Raw genomic sequence first — 17523 nt, forward strand, 5'->3', positions numbered from 1 at the left:
TTCCACATCCCGAAATTCTAGTTGTGGGAAACAGGTGCTCGGTGTCGCACAATCAACACTGAGACAAAGGATCTCTCAGAAAGGCTAGTTTACTTTCTGCAGAAAGGGTGCTGCTCACTAACAGCCTTGCCACGAGAGCACACCTGAACAAAAGAGAGGGGGACATTTATAATCTTTGTAACCTGATGCAATCATCCTATGGCTGTGTCCCGTTTCCATTGGCTGGAACAGGACCTCACATTCTGAGCTTGACCCAATTGGCTAACAGCTTGAAACTTTTCTAAATAGGCAAAGGGGAAAGAGGACAAAGAAAAGAGGAAGCTAGTCATGAGAGGGTCAGGAGGGTTTCCAAATAAGGAATGGCATGTACTATGGTCTGGGGCTCACTTAACCCTGCCCAGGCACGCCAGGTCAAGTCAGAGCAGTTGCATTGGAACATATATAGATATGCGTAGAGCAAAGAAATGACAAGCTCTTTATGGTTTTAAGAAACTTTGAAGAACTTCTACATTCCTTACACTGATTTAATTGATGTTTGGTGAATGAAAGGTTGATATTGTGATAAAATAAGAAATATGCATTTGGTTTTTGTCCCCATTTCCAGGAACAGAGCTCCTAAAACCCTTAGAATGGAATTTCCTGAGTGATAAAGGTCAGAAGAATATCTTTTATTATTCATAATAAGCCTCTTTCAAACATCTGGAGCTGCTAATGCTGATGAGCTGACTCTTGGAGGATGGGGACTGGTTGCCCAGCATCCCGCAGGTGATGAGAGGTTGGGAACTTTCATCTCTATCTCCTGGTCCTCCAAGGAGGGGAGGAGGAATGGAGACTGACTTAATCACCTGTGGTCAACGATCTAATCAATCATCCCTATGTAATGAAGCTGCCATAAAAAACCGCAAAGAAAGAGTGTTTGAGAATTTCCAGGTTGATGACCGCATTGAGGTGCTGGGAGGTTGTTGTACCTGGAGAGGGCTTGGAAGCTTTGCAGTGCCCACCCCTCACCCTTGCCCTGTCCATCTCTTCCATTCGGCTGTTCCTGAGTTGTATTCCTTGTAATAAACCACCAATAGTAAATAAAGTGATTTCTTGAGTTCTATAAGTCATCCTAGCAAATTATGGAACCCAAGGAGAGGGTTGTGATTGATAGTCAGTTGGTTAGGATTGTGGGTAGCTCTTAGGATTGTGACTGGTGTCTGAAGTGAGGGCAGTCTTGTAGGACTGAGCCCTTAGCTTGCGGGATCTGCACTAACCCCGGGTATTTAGTGTCAGAATTGCTTAATGTGAGGGGAAAAATACACATTTGGCATCAGCAGTATTGTGTGAGAGTAAAGAAAAGCAGTTTGTTTTCTTTTTAGAAATGCATTGGGGATTTTTAAAGCTGGCATGGGGTTGACAGCCTCTGCTGTAACATTGGGATATGTGAGGGAACACAGACACTGCCTCAGAGCCCCTTCCAGTCAGAGCTGGGCAAGGGTGGCTTTAGGAGAAGGTGGGCAAGGTCCCTCTGTCTGCCAGGGCAGGGCAAGGCCAGCTGTGCAAGTGTGTGGGCAGTTCACAGAAGCCTCTAAGGCTGGAAGGAGCTCAGTTTCTACCTAGGACCAGGGGTACACCTGGCATCTGCATAAAAATGACCACATTTCCTTATACAAAAGTGGTCTCACTTCCTCGTCAACAAAAGGATCTGGTGTGTGGTGTATGTTGTGTGTGTTGCAGGGAGGTAGAAGCGTTGCACTTTGATTTGGAATGGATAGAAGTACAGGTTTCCCAGGATAAGGAGGGAAGGCGGGAAGGTCTGACCACCGGGTGAGTCTGTGCCAGCCCTGATCCCCAACAGACTTGGGTGTGTGCTGTGTGCACTGAGGTCTCCCCATCCAGGAAAGGAGATGGACTCTGCTCCCCAACTCGCAGAGACTTAAAGGCTGTGAAGGGTGTGGGTGGCTGCAGAGACCGAGAGTGAGAGGGACACACACAGGAACCACAGGGACAGGAAAAATCACGGTCACTACAACGCAGTGCTTGCGGAGGGGCCCAGGTCCTGAGTGGTGCCAGGGAAGTTTTCGCCAACAGCTGAGAGCATAGCTGTGGCGTTGGAGGTTTAGGCCTGTGTTGCTGTCCCAAGGGCTGGGAGCCACCTAGCTTTGCTGTGCAGACATGTGCGGAGGGCTGTGACGGGACACCCCACCCTCTTCTCACTGTTCCTACTCTTGCTCTCTAAGTGTCCCTTTAAGGGTTAGCAGGACTCACATTCCTGTGAGTCCCCTGGCCTCAGTGAGGACAGCTGGCCCTATCTTTGGGATGGTCAGGATTGGGAGGGGGCAATTATGTCATTCATTTGTTCAAGGGACATTGAAAGTATCCCACAGGCACTGGCTCCGCCCTTAAAGTGCTTAACATATTAGGGAAGGAAAACTGAAGTGCGTAATGAGCCTGATGGAGAAGTAGGACCCCAGCTGGTGAGGAGGGGCAGCGGTCTTTGGCCCAGTTAGGGGCCACCAAGTGGACGTGGTTTGATGAGGCAGGATCGGCCGGGCGTGGTTCGGTAGGGGGGCGGGGTCGGTAGGTGGGCGCAGTTCGGTGGGAGTGCGGGGTCGGTAGGTGGGCGTGGTTTGGTGGGGCGGGGCCGGCCAGGGTGCAGGGAGGTGACCCTGAGCTCTGAGCGTGGGACGCCTGGAGCGAGCTGGGTCAGAGAGTGTGACCAGAGTGTGGAATATCTCCCAATATTCAGAAAACGGGGAGCGATAAGAACCTTCAGACGCGGACCTACGCGTCCCGACGTGGGCAGACCTATATACTTTATGATGCTGCTCTGGCAACGCCCTCCCTCCACCCAAAGGCGGCCGCGCCAAGAGCCATGAGCTGACAGCTGGCGCGGGTTGACAGACACAGGGTAAATACGACTTCTAGTACATGGGCCAGTCACTTCCCGTGTTCCTGTTGGCTGTGGGCCTGGGCTCCTCTGTTCAATGACCATGCGCCCCGCCGACCGTGCTGGTCCACCGAGCGCTGAACTGGCTGTCTCCCAGAAGCACGCTCCCCACGCTCCCCGTCTGGCTGACCTTGCAGGACCATTTGCTCAAACTACTCCCAGGAACCTCCTGCCCAGGCCCCGCACTCTCCACCGGAACTTCCGTGACTCCTCAAGGCACTGTCGATTAGGGGTCCGTTTTTGCCAATTCACTGTGTCTTTACTGGTATTGTCTACCAACAGTTACTCATCATTTTCACTCTGAGCGGAGACTATTTCATATTCTTCTTTCGTGTGGTTTAAAGTTTAATAACGCTTTTAGTTTCTCCCAAATGTATTGAAAGCAAAAACTTATACTTTTTTTTTTTTTTTTCCCAAAGACAGAGTCTCACTCTCTCGCCTAGGCTGGAGTGCACTGGCGCGATCTCGGCTCACTGCAACCTCCGCCTCCCAGGCTCAAGTGATTCTCCTGCCTCAGCCTCCCCAGTAGGTGGGCTACAGGCGCGCACCACTACCGCCCTGCTAATTTTTGTTTTTTAGTAGAAACGGGGTTTTACCACGTTGGCCAGGGTGGTCTCAAACTCCTGACCTCAAATGATCCACCCACCTTGGCCTCCCAAAGTGCTAGGATTACAAGCATGAGCCACCGCACCCAGCCTTACATTTTTTGTTGTTGTTGTGTGTGTTTGAGATGGAGTCTTGCTTTTGTTGCCCAGGCTGGAGTGCAATGGCACAATTTCAGCTCACTGCAACCTCCACCTCCTTGGTTCAAGTGATTCTCCTGCCTCAGCCTCCCAAGTAGCTGGGATTACAGGCACCTGCCACCACGCCCGGCTAATTTTTGTATTTTTAGTAGAGACGGGGTTTCATCATGTTGGCTAGGCTGGTCTCAAACCCCTGACCTCGTGATCTGCCCGCCTCAGCCTCTCAAAGTGCTGGGATTACAGGCGTGAACCACCGCACCTGACCATATTTTATTTTAAATAATTGGTAAATACACACATGAACACACTTTTAAAGGTCCTAAAGGGAAAAGTAAGTTTTCCTCTCTCCTCTGCCTTTTATTTCATCTAATTACCCCCAATGCAATCACTCCTAGGTTTCTTGGTTATCCTGTGATAAATATCCTATGTGCTTATGAACATTCGTGAATATATATATTTTTTCACATAAATGGTTGTGGGGAAAAGAAAGAGATCAGCCTGTTACTGTGTCTATATAGAAGGAAGTAGACATAAGAGACTCCATTTAGTTCTGTATTTGAGATGCTGTTAATCTGTGACCCTACCCCCAACCTTGTCCTTGCAAGAGACATGTGCTGTGGTGACTTAAGGTTAAAAGGATTTGGGGCGGTGCAGAATGTGCTTTGTTAAACAAGTGCCTAAAGGCTGCTTATGGTTAAAGGTCATCACCATTCTCTTAAATCTAGAGAAAAAGAAAAACATTTGTCTCCTGCCCGTCCCTGGGCGATGGAACATCTCCAGGTAAAACCCTTTGTGTGCTTTGTTTACTGAGTAAGGAGAAAACCGCCTTTAGGAATAAGGTGGGGCTTGCTGGAGCAATACTGCTAAAAGGTTTTTGGAGATGTTTGCATATGCATCTCAAGGCACAGCATTTTCTTTTAAACTTATTGATGTTACAAGGATTTTTTGTTCATATGTCTTACTGCTGATTTCCTCCCTACAATGATCCTATTGTCCAGTCACTCCCTTATCTTTTTGATGGTAAAGATAATTATCAATAAATACTAAGGGAACTCAGAGGCTGGGGCCGGTGTGGGTCCTCTGTAAGCACAGCACCGGTCCCCTGGGCCCCGCTTTTCCTTCTCTACACTTTGCCTCTGTGTCTTATTCCTTTTCTCAAGTCTTTCGTCCCACCTAACGAGAAGCACCCACAGGTGTGGAGGGGCAGGCCACCCCTTCAAATGGTAATATGCTATATTCACTATTCTGCATGTTGCCTTTATCACTCACATTCTATCTTGCAGCATCATCTGTATCCGTATACGTAGTCCTTCCTCTTTCTTTCCTTTGGAGGCAGACTCTCTCTGTTGCCCAGGCTGGAGTGCAGTGGTACGATTTCCACTCACTGCAACCTCCGCTTCCCGAGTTCAAGTGATTCTCGTGCCTTAGCCACCCAAGTAGCTGGGACTACAGGTGTGTGCCACCACCCCAGTCTAATTTTTCTATTTTTAGTAGAGGCAGGGTTTCACTATGTTGGCCAGGCCGGTCTCATACTCTCCCAAAGTGTTGGGATTACAGGCATGAGCCACCACGCCCAGCTGCCCTCTTTCTTTTTTAATAGCTGCATACTATTCCATTGTGTAGATGTGCACATGATCATTTAGCCAGGCCACCATTGATGAACATGTGGGACAAACAATGTCACAATGAATATGCTCATGATTACATCGGTTCGCACTTACACCAGTATATCTAGGATAATTACTGAAGAATAGAATCCCTGGATCTAAGGGTACGTATGTATATTTCAAATTTTGGCCAATATTGTCAAATTGCCTTTGTAGAGGTTGTACCAATTTACATACTCACAAGCAATATAAGAAGTTTCATGCTTCTCACACCCTCAGAAATCTAGCGTGTGTTTTGATCTTGAGGCAGAAGCTGTTTGCTGAAAACTCATTCTGTGCACAGCATTCTACTGGGCACTGCGAGCATGTGGAAGGCTGTGATAAGAGCAGCCCTTGCCCCTCGCACAGCCTGGTGGACCTCCCCTGCTGGGCAGAGCAGCCCCATGAGATCAGCAGCAATGTTCAAGTCAGTGAGGTTCACAGAGGGCATGTGGATTGGGGGTATTGGTTTGCTGTGGTTATGGTTTATTTAAAATGGCTGTCAGTTTGTGGGAAGGGTTATATGAAGGTCACAAAACAAAGGAGGAAATGGTTCAGATTCAGAGGGCAAGGGAAGGACAAGGACAGAATGAGGGCAAGGGTAGAGTAGATGAATGGTTTCTGGAGTCATCAGGTGCTGGAGAGTGGAGAAGAGCACAGAACACAGGGAGGAGACAGAGTTTTGGGTAAAAAAACCCAAAACACAAAATCTAAACCATGAGAGAAGATATGGGTGTTTAAAAATGCCTGGAAAATTTCACAGAACAGTTATTTTGTGGGGGGGGGTTGTAGTTAATTTCATAAATTATAGAATTTCCTTGTCTCCCAGCCTCTGGCTTTCATATCTCAATACCTTTTTATTCTTAGTTTTTAGGTGGTTTTGCCATTTTTGCTCAGTCACATGGTGATTGGACATCGGTATCTTGGGGACCACTGGCAGTGTTGTGGGGGAGCTGGGAGGAGGTCAGGGAGGGCCCTGGGTTTGTGTTGAAGCAAGTTAAGCCCTGAGCCAGTGGCCACTGGAAGTTCTACAGGAGGCTGGACATTTCTTAGGTGGAACTGGAGCATCAAGCTCAAATCATGTTTAAATCAATTGGTTTCAGTACTTTTTTTTTTCTTGCTATTTTTTTGAGACAGAGTCTCACTCTATTATCCAGGCTGGAGCGCAGTGACATGATCTCGGCTCACAGTAACATCCATGTTCTGGGCTCAAGTGATCCTCCTGTCTCAGCCTCCCAAGTAGCTCGGACCAGAGATGCGTGCCACCACACCCAGATAACTTTTCGTATTTTTTGTAGAGATGGGGTTTCACCATGTTGTCCAGGCTGGTCTTGAACTCCTGAGCTCAAGCAATCTGCCTCCCAAAGTGTTATAGGGCTCAATGCACTCAATTAAGTGGCTCATTCAGTTATTTATTTGTATCAACAAAGACTTTTATTTGGGGGTTATAATTAAGAACGTCATGAGCTCCTGCATGCTGAGCCCTGTATCCTTTCGATAGTCCCCATTTGATTTTTGAGCACTTCTTATATTTTGGCTCCATAAGACGTTCAGGCCCATCTTGTATTTTCCCTGCCCCATCCCTAGAACCAACTCCTCTCTGAGGAGCCCTGGTTTCTCTTCTTGGAAATGGGCTCTAGAAACAATATCTGGGAGCAGGGCGTGCTCGTGTTACTAAGGTGTCACTGCTAGATTTTCTCAGTCAACAGACCTAGCAATGCCTGTATCTACAGTGACTCATGCTCACACATCTGTGTGCACTTCTGTCATTTCTGTCTATGTATGTCTGTTTTTTAAGATTAATACAGAGACGGGGTCTTGCTATGTTGCCCAAGCTGGTTTTGAACTCCTGGCTTCAAGCAATCCTCCCCCCTTGGCCTCCCAAAGTGCTGAGATTACAGGTGTGAGCCACTGAACCTGGTCCGTGTATATCTATTTAAACCTCCATGAATTCACATCCACACCTGTGAGGCCGATCTCACACCACAAGTTCAACCTAGCCTCATTTGTAACTTGTTTCTCCAGCTGTTAGAAACCTGGCTCTCCTTGACCATAGTACATTTACTGTCTTCAACCCGAGTGTACACCTGCCCCTGTGAGGTGAAAATCCACACCTGCACTGTAGCATCTTTGTGCCATTCTTATGGTCCTGGCCTGATGGGATCCAGCCACAGAACTGCCTTCCAAAGTTTCTTAATGAAAGATTCTCCCCCAGGGCCTGAAAGCCTAAAGGAATGAATAACTCCTCCCTCCTCAGGCCCAGTCCCAAGGCACAAGGCCACTTGTGCCAGCAGCGTGCCTCAGCAAGATAGTGTGTCCAGAATTGGTGGGTTCTTGGTCTCACTAACTTCAACAGTGAAACCGCGGACCCTCGCAGTGAGTGTTACAGCTCTTAAGGTGGCGCGTCTGGAATTGTTCGTTCCTTCTGATGTTTGGATGTGTTCGGAGTTTCTTCCTTCTGGTGGGTTCATGGTCTCGCTGGCTCAGGAGTGAAGCTGCAGACCTTCACGGTGAATGTTACAGCTCTTAAGGTGGCGTGTCTGGAGTTGTTCCTTCCTCCTGGTGGACTGGTGGTCTCACTGGCTTCAGGAGTGAAGCTGCAGACCTTCGCAGTGAGTGTTACAGCTCATAAATGCAGTGTTGACCCAAAGAGTGAGCAGTACAAAGATTTATTGCAAAGAGTGAAAGAACAAAGCTTCCACACTGTGGAAGCGAGTTGCCGCTGCTGGCTGGGCAGCCTGCTTTTATTCTCTTATCTGGCCCCACCCACGTCCTGCTGATTGGTAGAGCCGAGTGGTCTGTTTTGACAGGGCGCTGATTGGTGCCTTTACAATCCCTGAGCTAGACATAAAGGTTTTCCAAGGCCCCTCCAGAGTAGCTAGATACAGAGTGTCGATTGGTGCATTCACAGACCCTGAGTGAGACACAGAGTGCTGATGGTGTGTTTGCAAACCTTGAGCTAGATACAGAGTGCTGATTGGTGTATTTACAATCCTTGAGCTAGACATAAAGGTTCTCCATCTCCCCATCAGATCAGTTAGATACAGAGTATCAACATAAAGGTTCTCCAAGGCCCCACCAGAGCAGCTAGATACAGAGTGTGGATTGGTGCATTCACAGACCCTGAGCTAGACACAGGGTGCTGATTGGTGTGTTTACAATCCCTGAGCTAGACATAAAGGTTCTCCACATCTCCACCAGACTCAGGACCCCAGCTGGCTTCACCCAGTGGATCCTGCACCGGGGCTGCAGGTGGAGCTGTCTGCCAGTCCCGCGCCGTGCGCTCGCACTCCTCAGCCCTTGGGTGGTCGATGGGACTGGGCGCCGTGGAGCAGGGGGTGGTGCTCGTAGCGCAGGCTTCGGCCGCACAGGAGCCCATGGAGGGGGTGGGAGGCTCAGGCATGGCGGGCTGCAGGTCCCGAGCCCTGCCTCACGGGAAGGCAGCTAAGGCCCAGTGAGAAATCAAGCACAGCGCCGGTGGGCTGGCACTGCTGGGGGACCCAGTACACCCTCTGCAGTCGCTGGCCTGGGTGCTAAGCCCCTCATTGCCCAGGGCCGGCAGGGCCAGCTGGCTGCTCTGAGTGAGGGGCCCGCCAAGCCCATGCCCACCCGGAACTCCAGCTGGCCCGCAAGCGCCGCACGCAGCCCCGGTTCCTGCTCACGCCTCTCCCTCCACACCTCCCTGCAAGCTGAGGGAGCCAGCTCCCGCCTTCACCAGCCCAGAAAGGGGCTCCCACAGTGCAGCGGTGGGCTGAAGGGCTCCTCAAGTGCCACCAAAGTGGGAGCCCAGGCAGAGGAGGCACTGAGAGCAAGTGAGGGCTGTGAGGACTGCCAGCACGCTGTCACCTCTCAATAGCAGAAGCAGGAAGAGAGCTGGTGGGAAGACACATATCCCCTGAAGATCGACAGGGAAGCCTTCTGGGTACTATGTAGAAGTCACGTCAGAGTGGGACACTTCCTGTTTACAGAAGACTATAAAACCCCTTCCTCGGGCAAGGCGCAGTGGCTCATGCCTGTAATCCCAGCACTTTGGGAGGCTGAGGTGGGCGGATCACGAGGTCAGGAGATTGAGACCATCCTGGCTAACATGGTGAAACCCCATCTCTACTAAAAATACAAAAAATTAGCCGGGCATGGTGGTGGGAGCCTGTAGTCCCCGTTACTCGGGAGGCTGAGGCAGGACAATGGTATGAACCCAGGAGGCGGAGCTTGCAGTGAGCCTAGATGGTGCCACCGCACTCCAGCCTGGGCTATAGAGCGAGACTCCATCTCAAAAACAAAAACAAAACCAAAAAAACGCCTGCCCTGTCCTCACTTGGGGCTGACGCCATTTTAGGCCTCTTCCCGCCTGCACCCAGGTGCTCATTAAAACAGCCTGTTGCTCCACACAGCCTTGTGTTGTTTGTTGGCGTACTCTCCAGGTTCGAACCGATGCAAGAGCCTTGCACTTAGGCCAGGGTTTTTTTGGTTTTGTTTTTTTAAACAGGGTCTGACTCTGTTGCTCAGGATGGAGTGCAGTGATGCAATTATGGCTCACTGCAGCCTCAGACCTCCTGGGCTCAGCTGATCCTTCCACCTCAGCCTCCTGAGTAGCCGGGACTACACACGTGCACCACCATGTCCAGTTAATTTTTCTATATTTTTTACAGAGATGGGCTTTTCACCATGTTGCTCAGGCTGGGTCGGGAGATTTTACTGATGACATGAACGAACCAGAAAACAGAAAAAATAGTGATAGGAAAGGACAGCCTGGGTGGGAGAGGGTGGCAAGACAGAAGGAAAATGATGCCCCCGGGTCTTGGGACCAGCAATGCTTGGCTGGGAAACTGCTCCGCATGTGTGGCTGCGACCTGTCTTGTTGGAGTGTACGTTCTGTTTGGTTTTCAATCCCGATGAGTCACAGAGTTGCCTATTTCTCGGGGCAACAGCAGGAAAGGCACTCCTGACGCCTGTGGTGCCCTGTGGATGAGATCTTGGGGTCCAGGCCTTGGCAACCCCTCCCTGGGACAAGCTGCTGTATAGACTGGGCCTCGTTCCTCAGAGGACACCCTCTGATGGCTTTGGCTCTGTGAAGGCTCTCCAGTGAACACTTGTTCTTCCTGGGCACACTCTCAGGAGTGCGACCCCTGCAGTCCCCTGACAGGGGCAGCTTCCTGTGAGCTGAAAAGAGACTCCGTTGGAGCCCTACTTTTCCTTTAGAATCAATGTAAAATTTTCCTCTTCCTAAACACTGTCCCTAGCTTCCTTTCCTGGCCAACATTTTCTTTCTTCTTCCTTTCTTTTTTTCTTTTTTCAGATGGAGTTTTGCTGTTGTCGCCCAGGCTGGAGTGCAATGGTGCGATCTCAGCTCACTGCAACCTCCGTCTCCTGGGTTCAAGCAATTCTTCTACCTCAGCCTCCCCAGTGGGTGGGATTACAGACACCCAAGACCATGCCCAGCTAATTTTTGTATTTTTAGTAGAGACGGGGTTTCACCATGTTGGCCAGGCTGGTCTTGAACTCCTGACTTCAGATGATCCCCTTCCTCGGCCTCCTAAACTGCTGGGGGCATGAGCCATCACGCCCGGCCTGGAAGACATTTTCTAGGAACCTGTTACCTCTGCCTGAAAATCTGGTAGGCAGTTAAGACAGCCCTGGGAGCTGCAGACAGGCTTTTGGAAAGACCCAGAACAGCATGCCTGGGCAGCAGAGAAAGGGCAAGCTTGCCAAATAGGTGCACATGAGTTGGGGGGCACGTGACATTCCATAGGCCTCCTAGATGGACCTTTGCAGCCTGAATTCTAACTTTTTTTTTCAAATCCATTGAGGGAAAATAACAGGGTAGAATTTACATTTAAACTGGGCAGCTTTATCTTGTGCTAGCGTCTGGGGTCAGCAGGCATAGAAGAGTAGAGAGGTCAGCAGGCAACAATTCCTGGCGAGATTTGCAAGGAGCTGTAGCATATTTTCAATACCTGCTTCTCGCAATGACAAAATCCAACCAGGCCTTTGACTGAGATTTTTTTCCCTGCTACATTCTGGTTCAGCAAACTCTAAAATTCCTTCTGCCAAATGCTCTCTTCCTCCCTTCCCCCCTCATCTCTGCTCAATTTCTAAAAGCATAGTCAAGCACTTAAAGAGAAATTTCATCCATATGGGTTGGATTATCTACACTTAACTCATAAACGTTGCCTATTTTTTTTTTTTTTTTTTTTTTGAGACAGAGTCTAGCTGTGTCACCCAGGCTGGAGTGCAGTGGCACAATCTCAGCTCACTGCAACCTCCGCCTCCCGGGTTCACGCGACTCTCCTGCCTCAGCCTCCTGAGTAGCTGGGATTACAGGTGCACGGCACCACGCACGGCTAATTTTTGTATTTTTAGTAGAGATGGGGTTTCACCATGTTGGTCAGGCTGGTCTCGAACTCCTGACCTCATGATTTGCCCGCCTCAGCCTCCCAAAGTGCTGTGATTACAGGTGTGAGCCACTGTGCCTGCCCAAACTCTGCTCTTTTGTAAGAGTTATTCCATTGTCAAGTATCTCTGAACAACAAAATGTTTTTCCAAAACAAGTGATAACTGAACTCCAAAAATTAGTATCTGCGCTCACTCTCTCTCCTTACCTAAATTGTATTCGATTTAACCAGCATTTACGAAATTTCCTGAGATGGATTATGTACCTATTGGGGGTATGCACGTAGGGCACAAAGATCAAAGTTCTTTGGCATCTGTTCTCCAGGAGTTATTGGTCCAATGAGGGAAACAGAAAGGTAACCATGGTACTGTGAACCCTGAATGTATCTGAGACAGGTCTTAGCCAATTTGGGAAGTTTATTTTGCCAAAGTTAAGGATGCATGCCAGTGACACAGCCTCACGAGGTCCTGCTATGTGCCTAAAGTGATCAGAGCACAGCTTGGTTTTATACATTTTAGGGAGACAGGAGACATCAATCAACATATGTAATATGAACATTGGTTCCGTCTGGAAAGGCGGGACAACTTGAAGCAAAAAGCAGGACAACTCAAAGTGGAGGAAGCACTTGTAGGTCATAGGTAAATGAGAGACAAATGGTTGCATTCTTTTGAGTTTCTCATTAGCCTTTCCAAAGGAGGCAATCAGATATGCATTTATCTCAGTGAGCAGAGGGATGACTTTGAATAGAATGGAAGGCAGGTTTGCCCTAAGCAGTTCCTAGCTTGACTTTCCCATTTAGCTTCGTAATTTGGGGGCCTTAAGATTTATTTTCTTTTCACAGTACTACTATTAAGTTATTAGCATGCTCCTGGCACGTGTGACAAAGGAGGCCACCCAGGGGCAGAGGAACCCCAGAGTCCCTTGAGAATGAGCAAGTTTCTTAAGGTGGCACAGCCAGTGAGGGACTGAGCCAGGCCTGCCTTCCAGGTGTTCACCATCAGTAAGCTCATGAGAGCCACCTTGGGTGTGGGAGGGAAGTTGGGGGGAACAGGGAGAATTCTGCTAAGCCTAAGACTCCCCATTTCTCATTTTCTTTTTTCCCTTTGCCCCACCTTCTTCCTTCTTGTTCACTCAGTAACCAGGGAGTTCTGGACACTGACCTTGTGATTATCTCTTCTCAGCCCAGTCCTGGCTTTGCCTTGTTTCTCATGCCAGTGCCATTAATGGGGCACCTCGTAGGTTGGGGCCAGCCAGTGCTGCTGGTGTGACAATGTTCTACCATAAACACCAGAGCAATCAGCTCTGTCTGGCTGCAAGGCAGGTTCTTTTTTTTTTTTTTTTTTTTTTTCCAGACAGAGTTTCGCTCTTGTTGCCCAGGCTGGAGTGCAGTGGTGCAATCTCAGCTCACTGCAACCTTTGCCTCCCAGGTTCAAGCGATTCTCCTGCCTCAGCCTCCTGAGTAGCTGGGATTACAGGTGCCCAGCTCCATGCCCAGCTAACTTTTTGTATTTTTAGTAGAGACAGGGTTTCACCATGTGGGTGAGGATCTCTTGATCTCGTGATCCATCCATCTTGGTGTCCCAAAGTGCTGGGATTACAGATGTGAACCACCGCACCCGGCCAACGCAGATTCTTTAAAATGACAGAGCAAAGGTCTGGGGTCTCTCTTGGCACTGCAGAACTTGAGGCTAAAAATACCTAGGAACGATGGGAAGTGTTTACGATAGCCCTTGCCAGAAGCCTAGCAAGTGTGTTTAAAGAAAAATGGAAAAATGCACGATGTTCAAGTAACACAACCAGGCCCCATCAGCTGCGGATTGTTGAGAGAGAAATTTCTCTTAGATGACAGGTTTTTAGTGGATACCACATTAGCAATAGTGGTCTCGGTCTAAACATGGGGACATGTGGACAGAGCCACCCAGAGCCACAGGTCGATGATCAATCAGTGCTGCCAGGCATAAGGCTGGGTGGACCAGGGCCTGGTGGGGCTGGTCTCTGAGCTCACCCAGGCCTGTTTCCAGGGCTCTGCTCTGAGCTGGATCCAAGCAGGAATGCCCAGGACTACCCTGCACTTGGCTAGGGCAACTTAGCCTCAGGGGCCCGGCTAGGTCTAGAATGAATTTCTGAGAGTTCCGCCAGCCCTCCAGAAAGGGGACTTGGGGGTACCTCAGGTGATCTCCTGGGTTGCGAGCTCTGGTTCCTTCTGCCCCCACCTGCCCCCAGAAGGGGTAAGGAGGGGATAGGGAGGGACAAGCAACCAGAACACAAATCTATAGAGTAAAACAGAAGCCTCTGTGGGGGCCCTGGACACATGCAGCCCTGTTTCCACCTCCAACTTTAGGCCCCCTGGAAAGTTCATGATCAGTTTTCAATTTCTGCCTATCAAACCCAAATCCATCCCTTGCACATTTTAGGTTTTTGTGTTCTGAATCAGGAGTGAATAAAATGTGGCAGCAGAAAAAAGCCAGACACAAAAGGCCACATGGTACGTGATTCTATTTAGGGGAACTGTCCATGATAGGCAAACACACAAAACAGAAGGCAGAGAGGGGGTTGCCTCAGGCTGGGGGCGGTGGGGAGGGTGCTGGGTTTACAGCAGAGGGGTGGCAGATCTCCTTGGGGTGATAAAGTGTTCTAAAGTGGTTATGGTGGTGTCAGATGCACAACTCTGAGAACAGACTCTAAACCACTGAGTTGTTTACCTTAAGGGGTGGTTTTTATAGCATGCAAATTATATCTCAGTGAAAAACAAATGTGAGAGCAGAACTGAAAGAAACAAAATCCAAGCTGAGAGGCTGTCCACTTCTCTCCTTGTTAGGAAGGTCCTTAGGTTATTGTTTGGTTTTGGCTCAGCTGGAAGCTGAGGCCGTGTGGGAGAAAGCGAGGAAGGCTGTGGGACGGAGGCCCACTTCCCCACTGCGGCCCAGTGCCATTTCTCCGTTCCCTAAGTCAATCACTTGGGTTTCCAAGAAGCAGCTAAGTGGCTGCCTGCATAAATTCACCTCTGAAATTGCAGACTGAAGGGCCCACATGCGCCTCGTTCCTCATCTTTCAACTGTCCATCATTCAACTTGTATTTCTCAAGGCCAAGGACGACCCCAGATGCTGATCCAGGCAGTTGGGGTGCATCAGATTTTCACATCAGGGAGCTCACGTTTCAGTCAAAGAAAGAACAGCAAACATAAAAAGTAAGTAAATTATGTGGCTTGTCAGAAGGTAATAAATGCTAAAGACGAAAGCAGAGGCATAGCAGTGGGATGGGGCTGGGGGCGCAGGGTGGGGCGTGACCCACTGCCAGCTCCACTCAGGGTGGGCAGGGCGACCACCGAGAAGGCATGGAGGGAGTGAACCCTGCAGCCCACGGGGGACTGAGGCCCGGCATGCAGGGTGGCCGGCACAGAGGAAGAAAGGGTTAGGTAACAAGGAAAGGAGGCTGACCAGGGCCAGGCAGGGCAGCAGCTCCTGTGAGGCATTGGCAGTGTTTTCCCCTTGTCTTTTTCATTCTGTGTTTTGATGCTTTACATCTTGGGGCCTTGCTGGACAAAGAGGGATGAGCCCCTCCCAGCGGTAGCTCATTCCTACAGATAGTAAATCTGCAAACCAACCAATCCAGGGCCCATACCCTCAATCACCTCCAATGTCAGGGTCTCACTCCAGGCCACTATCCACCTGCCTAACCACTCCAGGACTAGACACCAGACAACCTGCCCCTGTGCCCAGGGCCCCCTGAAATGGGCCAAACCAGCCAATCCCAAACCTGCTTACCCAGCCTCTCCCTTTCCTCTTGCCCATGTTTTCCTGCTCCTTCTGCCTCCTGGCTGACCCTGCCCCTTCCTCCAGTGGCCCCCAGGGCATGCCGCACCTCCTATTCTAGGCATCTATGAGAATGTACCTCTTCCCCCATGACAGTCATTTCATGCCTGCCGTGTCTTAACCACATTAAGATTAAACTGATTAAAAACAAAGTTCAGGTCCTCTTAAAAGATTAGGTGTTTGGCTTTTGTCCTGGGAGAGATGCAGGACCACTGCGTGATTTTGAATAGAGAAGGGACAAAGTCTGAGTTGGTTCTGAAGGCCACTCTGATTGTTGTGTTGAGTAGAGACTAAAGGGAGAGCTGGAGCTCAGGGACCAGATTCAGGCTGCTGCATTCGCCTAGAAGAGAGAGGGTGCTGGTGAGAGGTGACAGCATGCTGGCAGTCCTCACAGCCCTCACTCGCTCTCGGCGCCTCCTCTGCCTGGGCTCCCATTTTGGCGGCACTTGAGGGGCCCTTCAGCCCACCGCTACACTGTGGGAGCCCCTTTCTGGGCTAGCCAAGGCGGGAGCCGGCTCCTCAGCTTGCAGGGAGGTGTGGAGGGAGAGGCGCGAGCGGGAACCGGGGCTGCGTGCAGCGCTTGTGGGCCGGCTAGAGTTCCGGGTGGGCGTGGGCTTAGCGGGCCCCTCACTCAGATCAGCCAACCGGCCCTGCCGGCCCCGGGCAATGAGGGGCTTAGCACCCAGGCCAGCGGCTGCAGAGGGTGTACTGGGTCCCCCAGCAGTGCCAGCCCACCAGTGCTACGCTCGATTTCTCACCGGGCCTTAGCTGCCTTCCCACGGGGCAGGGCTCGGGACCTGCAGCCCACCATGCCTGAGCCTCCCACCCCCTCCATGGGCTCCTGTGCAGCCCAAGCCTCCCTGACGAGCACCACCCCCTGCTCCACGGCGCCCAGTCCCATCAACCACCCAAGGGCTGAGGAGTGTGAGAGCACGGCACGGGACTCGCAGACAGCTCCACCTGCAGCCCCGGTGCAGGATCCACTGGGTGAAGCCAGCTGGGCTCCTGAGTCTGGTGGAGATGTGGAGAACCTTTATGTCTAGCTCAGGGATTGTAAATACACCAATCAGCACCCTGTGTCTAGCTCAGGGTCTGTGAGTGCACCAATCGACACTCTGTATCTAGCTGCTCTGATGGGGCCTTGGAGAACCTTTATGTCTAGCTCAAGGATTGTGAATGCACCAATCGGCACTCTGTATCTAGCTCAAGGTTTGCAGACACACCAATAAGCCCCCTGTGTCTAGCTCGGGGTTTGTGAATGCACCAATCGACACTCTGTATCTGGCTGCTCTGGTGGGGCCTTGGAAAACCTTTGTGTCGATACTCTGTATCTAACTGATCTGATGGGGACGTGGAGAACCTTTATGTCTAGCTCAGGGATGGTAAACGCACCAATCAGCGCCCTGTCAAAACAGACCACTCGGCTCTACCAATCAGCAGGACTTGGGTGGGGCCAGATAAGAGAATAAAAGCAGGCTGCCCGAGCCAGCAGTGGCAACCCACTCGGGTCCCCTTCCACACTGTGGAAGCTTTGTTCTTTTGCTCTTTGCAATAAATCTTGCTACTGCTCAATCTTTGGGTCCACGCTGCTTTTATGAGCTGTGACACTCACGGCGAAGGTCTGCAGCTTCACTCCTGAATACAGCGAGACCATGAGCCCACTTGGAGAAACGAACAACTCCAGGCGTGCCACCTTAAGAGCTGTAACACTCACTGCGAAGGTCTGCAGCTTCACTCCTGAGCCAGTGAAACCACAAACCCACCAGAAGGAACTCCAAACACATCTGAACATCAGAAGGAACAAACTCCAGACACGCCACCTTAAGAGCTGTAACACTCACCGTGAGGGTCTGCGGCTACGTTCTTGAAGTCAGTGAGACCAAGAACCCACCAATTCCAGACACACTGGGATCAGGGTGGTGGCTGTGGATGTGGTGAGAAATATAGTCTAGATATATCTTGAATGTAGAACCTGCCCAGTTGGACGTGAGGTGTGAA

General features: G+C 50.4%; 1 pseudogene; it reads left to right on the plus strand.

Annotated features, from left to right (window-relative positions):
• Window positions 1–2975: 2975 nt before the first annotated feature.
• Window positions 2976–17523, plus strand: part of LOC129462957 (serine/arginine-rich splicing factor 3-like) — a 29750-nt pseudogene continuing 15202 nt past the window's right edge.

This window comes from Symphalangus syndactylus, chromosome 14 (assembly GCF_028878055.3).
Source record: "Symphalangus syndactylus isolate Jambi chromosome 14, NHGRI_mSymSyn1-v2.1_pri, whole genome shotgun sequence".
NCBI lineage: Eukaryota > Metazoa > Chordata > Mammalia > Primates > Hylobatidae > Symphalangus > Symphalangus syndactylus.